This window comes from Oratosquilla oratoria, chromosome 4 (genome assembly GCF_046742065.1).
Source record: "Oratosquilla oratoria isolate Oo_2021 chromosome 4, ASM4674206v1, whole genome shotgun sequence".
Taxonomy (NCBI): Eukaryota; Metazoa; Arthropoda; class Malacostraca; order Stomatopoda; family Squillidae; genus Oratosquilla; species Oratosquilla oratoria.
The window spans coordinates 79353609-79359006 of record NC_134780.1 but is presented as its reverse complement, the minus strand read 5'-3'; the positions used below and the strand labels follow the sequence as shown (position 1 = coordinate 79359006).

Genomic DNA, 5398 nt, shown 5'->3' with positions numbered 1-5398 from the left:
TTATTTGTTTATTTATATATTTATTTGGTAATTCATTGATTTAGGTATTTATTCTTCCCCAACTCCTCCTCCTCCTCCTCCTCCTCCTCCTCCTCCTCTTGCTCCTCCTCCTACTCTGTCTTGTCCTCTTCTTCCTCCTCCTCCTCGTCCTCCTCTTCCTCTTCTTCCTTTATTCTTTATTCCCTCCCTTCTCCTCCTCATACAGTTTAGTTCCTTCTACTTTTAGGCATTTTGTATTGACAAGAGGAAAGACTCGAGTCACGGGTGGGTCCCGGTCGCTCAGGCCTCCGTTTCGTCCCGTGTCCACCGCAGAACTGGGCAAAAGGCGTCTGTCGTCAGCCTTAATAAAACCAAAAGAGTGCTTCGCCCTGGGGAAAGGCTGGAGTACGTGAGGAATGTGCACGCACGCACACACACACACACACACACACACACACACACACACACACACACACACACACACACACACACACACACACACACACACACACACACATTACACACTCGGTGGCATAGTTGGTAAAGCGCTGAACTGGGAAGCAGAAGTGCTCCCAGCACCCAGTTCGAATCCTGCCCAGGGCCGAAATTATTTCGGTATCGCTGTGCCTCGGGTCGTTACTCTGACTTTCGTGGGCGGGGAGTTGGGTGTGTGTTTGTGTTCAAGGTCATAGCATTACCCATAGATCGGACCTACGAGCTCTGAGCTCTCTTCCAGGAGAAAATAGCAGTCCATCACGAGTCAAAAGCGAGATACATAAGACCAAGGGAATACACACACACACACACACACACACAACACACAACACACACACACACACACACACACACACACACACACACACACACACACACACACACACACACACACACACACACACACACACACACAGAAAGAGAGAGAGAGATTGAGAGAGGGGTTGGGGGAAAGATAGAGAGATGCGATGGGAATAATTGTTTAGATTCGTTGGAATTCCTTGGAATTGTTGAACGAACTCGACAAGCGATTGGCTGACTTGCTCTGGTAAGAAGTCGCGACGGCGCCGTAGACATACTGTGTCATTACAGGTGAAGATTCCGTGCGTGTGCGTGCGAGTTTGTGTTTGTGTGTGTGTGTGTGTGTGTGTGTGTGTGTGTGTGTGTGTGTGTGTGTGTGTGTGTGTGTGTGTGTGTGTGTGTGTGTGTATGTGTGATCCACCATGGTCTTGGATCACGTGTTGGACTCGTGATCGACAGCTTTCCCTCCCGGAAGAGAGCTCATATATGACCCATCTATGGGTAATACTGTGACCTTATACGCACACACACACCCAACTCCCCGCCAACGAGAGTTGGAGTAACACCCCGCAGCGAAGCGATACTGAAATTATTTCAACCCTGGGCGGGAGTCGAACCCGGATCGCCGTCGTGGCATGCGAGAACTCTAACCACAGCGTGTGTGTGTGTGTGTGTGTGTGTGTGTGTGTGTGTGTGTGTGTGTATGTGTGTAGGACCTTTGCAGTACAAGAGGCAAGAAAATTAATAGAAGACTAATGGTTGTGACATTACAAGATTTATAGTCTACTTTTCTTTAGTGAGACCCCTATGCACCAGAGTCACGCAGGAGCCTCTAATGACCCGGACGGTAATTATCCTCCCAAGGAAAGAAACGCTTGTCATTGGGAACGAGGTGCAATTATCCAGACTTCTGGTACTCATGTTGATATGACGTCATCAGTGTTTATATACTTATGAAAAAAAAACGGGAATTGAGAAGAAAACGGAGAGCGGGAACGGGTGGACCATGGGAAGGAGGGGGAGAGGGAGGGTGAGAGAGGGTGAGAGGGAGAGGGAGAGGGAGAGGGAAGGGAGGGGAGGAAGATGGTGGTGGTGAAGCTGAGGGGAAGAGTTGTATAAACACCCAACAGGACGTTTCCACGGCCTTTGCTTACCTATCCCCTCCCTCCCCCCTCCTCCCTCCTCCCTCCTCCCTCCTCCCTCCTCCCTCCTCCTTCTTCTTCCCTCCTCTCTCCTCCCTCTTCTCCCTTTCCTCTTCTCTCTTCCTCTCACCTTCCTCTTCTCTCCTTCATTTTGTTTTCTCCCGCCTCTCTCCTTCCTCCTCTCCTCTCTCGTTTCCTCTCTCTTTTCTCTATCCTTTTCTCTCTTTTACATCCTGCCTCCATCCTCCTCTTCCTCCTCCTACTCATCCTTTCTACTCTTCCAGTCTTTCCCCTTGTTCCTCTTCTCACTCTTCTCCTCCTCCTCCTCCTCCTCCTCCTCCTCCTCCTCCTCCTCCTCCTCCTCCTCCTCCTCCTCCTCCTCCTCCCTCCACTTCTGTGTATGCTTCTGTCCTTCCACTTTACTCCTGCAGTTTCCAGCGCATGTTCCCCTCTCTTCCTCCTCCTCCTCCTCCTCCTCTCCCTCTTCCACCTCCTCCCTCTCCTCCTTTCCCTTGTTTTCCTGGTGCCTCCTCCTCCTCATCCCCGTCCTCTCGCCTTTCCTTCACTCCTCTCCTCCTCCTCCTCCTCCTCCTCCTCCTCCTCCTTCTCCTCTCCTCACCCTCCTCTTCTTTGCTACTTCTTCGAGCCGCATCTTCCTCCTTCCCCGTCTTCAAATCTTGTCTCAAGCCTACGTTCCTCTCTCCCCTCCTCTCCTCCTCTCCTTCTCTCCTCTTCATTCTCCACTTCCTCCTCCTACTCCCTCCCTCCCCCTTCTCCTTTTCCCCTTAGTCTTCCCCCCCCACTCCCCTCTTTTCTCCTCACCCCTTCTCCTCCTCCGACCCCTTCCTCCCTCCCTTCCTCCACCTCCTCCACTTCCTCCACATTTTTCTCTTCCCCCTCCCCCCCACTCTGCATGTTGAGCCCAGACTATCGGGTCTCCTCCCTTTTATTTCTTCTTTATTAGTCTTCTCCTCTTCCCTTCCTCCTCCTCCTCCTCCTCCTCCTCCTCCTCCTCCTCCTCCTCCTCCTCCTCCTCCTCCTCCTCCTCCTCCTCCTCCTCCTCCTGCCTCGTTCTTCCGCTCTTCGTCCTACGCAGCAACACTCATAGCACACTTGGACGCCAGTCCATCCCAACTCCTTCAAGAATATCTTAATTAATTGTGTTATTAATTTATTTACATATTCATTTATTTAATCATTTGTTTGTTTTGTTTGATTTTTAACATTTGTGTGTGTGTGTGTGTGTGTGTGTGTGTGTGTGTGTGTGTATGTATGTATATATGTGTATGTGCCCCATGGACGGACCTCCCTACCTCCCACCCATCCTCCCTCCCTCCCTCCCTCCCTCCGAATAGGGTCGCGATCCCATCGAAACACACTTCGAACAGGGGGACCATCTGCCACTTCTCCTCCTCCTCCTCCTCTTCCTCCTCCTCCTCCTCCTCTCCCTCCTCCTCCTCCTCCTCCTCCTCTTCCTCCTCATTTTTCTTCTTTAAGTGCGCTCTCCACTCATACTTTCTCTTCTTCTCCAACACCTTCTCCAACACTCGGGTACATCGTCTCCAGCACCTCTACAACATTTACTGCCACCACCACCACCACTACCACCACAGTCAACACCATCACCACCACCACCACCACAGTCAACACCATCACCACCACCACAGTCAACACCACCACCACCACAGTCAACACCATCACCACCACCACAGTCAACACCACCACCACTACCACCACTACCTTCACCACTACCACCACTACCTTCACCACCACCACTACCACCAACACAACCACCACCTACCTCCGTCTTCTCCATCTCCTTTACTATCTACCGGTAGCCCAGTTCTCTCCTCCACCTCCTCCACCTCCACCGTTCCTACTCTGACCCCATTTCGCTTCACTTCATCGTCATTACCATTTTCATCATCATCACCATCGTCATCATCATCATAATCATCATCATCATCCATCATCATCATCATCATCATCATCATCATCATCATCATTATCATCAACACCGTCATAATCATCATCATCATTATCATCATCATCATCATCATCATCATCATCATCATCATCATCATCATCATAATCATCGTATTACCACCACTAGCTCCAGAACTACCACCAGCATCATTGCCAACACCAGACATCACATCATCACCAGGAACACCACAACCTGTATCATAGATTCCTGGTATCACCATTACTGTCATCACCACTTCCACCACAACAGTCACCACCACCACCACCACCACGACTACTGCGTCCCATCTGCAATCCATATAAGCTTCATGTTACAGATCTTGCCTCCGCCACTCCCCCCTCTCCCCCTCTCCCCTCCTCCTCCTCCTCCTCCTCCTCCTCCTCCCCTCTCCCCTGCTCCCCTCCATCGCCCACCCGCCTTCATCCCAGGTTCGTTTTGTTTTCCTCCTCCATCTCCACCTCCACCTCACCTCACCTCCACTAATTGCCCATCTTCCCTTCCACTTAGACAGACCCTACCTTCTCCTTCTTCTCCTCTTTCTTATTTTCCTCCCCCCTTCTTCTTTACCTTCTTCTCCTACTCCATCTCCTTGCTCTCCTCCACCATCTTCTTCCTCCCCTTACCTCCTCCTCCTCCTCCGTCCTTTACCTCTTTATCCTCATTCTTCTCATCCTTCTTCTCCCCCCTCGTTCTTATCCTTTGCCTTCTTCGCATTATCCCTTCCCCGTCCTCCTCCTCCTCCTCCTCCTCCTCCTCCTCCTCCTCCTCCTCCTCCTCCTCCATTTCTGTGAAAGCATAAATTTCTCTTCGCCAAATGGTTCATCCATGTCTGTCTTTCGTATTGCTCTACGAATCCTAAGTCTCATCTTCCTCCTCCTCCTCCTCCTCCTCCTCCTCTTCCCAGCCCTACTCCTCCTTCTCGTGGTCCTCCTCTTGGTCCTTCATCCTCTCTCCCTGTCTCCCTGTTTCCCTCTCTCCTACTCCCCCACTCTTCCCTTTATTATTCTTTCTCCTCCTCCCCTCCTCCTCCTCCTCCTGCTATTCCTGGTTCTCTTCAGTCCTCCCTTCCCTCTCTCCCTCTCCTCCTCCTCCTTTCCCTTTTTCACTCCTGTTCTTTCTCACCCATTCTCTCTCTCTCTCTCTCTCTCTCTCTCTCTCTCTCTCTCTCTCTCTCTCTCTCCTCTTTCTCTGTTGTCATCACCCGTATCTCCCCTCACCACCTCCACCCGCTTTTCCCTCTGTTGCCTCTGCTCCCTCCTTCCCTCCCTCCCTCCCTCCCTCCCTTCCTTCCTCCCTCCCTTCCTCCCTTCCTCCCTCCCTCCCTCCCTCCCTCCCGACCCCTCCGCGGCGCACGTGGTGGTGGCAATGGCGCTGACACTCTGCTGCTGCTGCTGCTGCCGGGTGCCGCTGGAGCCGCGCGCGGGGGCCGTCCGTCCGTGCGGCCCAGATCGCTTCGGGTCGTGGCGGCCTCGACCTCATGTGTTGTGTTGTCTTC

The 5398-nt window shown here is 52.1% G+C and overlaps 1 protein-coding gene across 1 annotated transcript in view; it reads left to right on the top strand.

Annotated features, from left to right (window-relative positions):
- The window catches only part of LOC143024941 (uncharacterized), a 208071-nt gene that overhangs the window by 117836 nt on the left and 84837 nt on the right, over positions 1 to 5398 (top strand). The window lies entirely within an intron of this gene.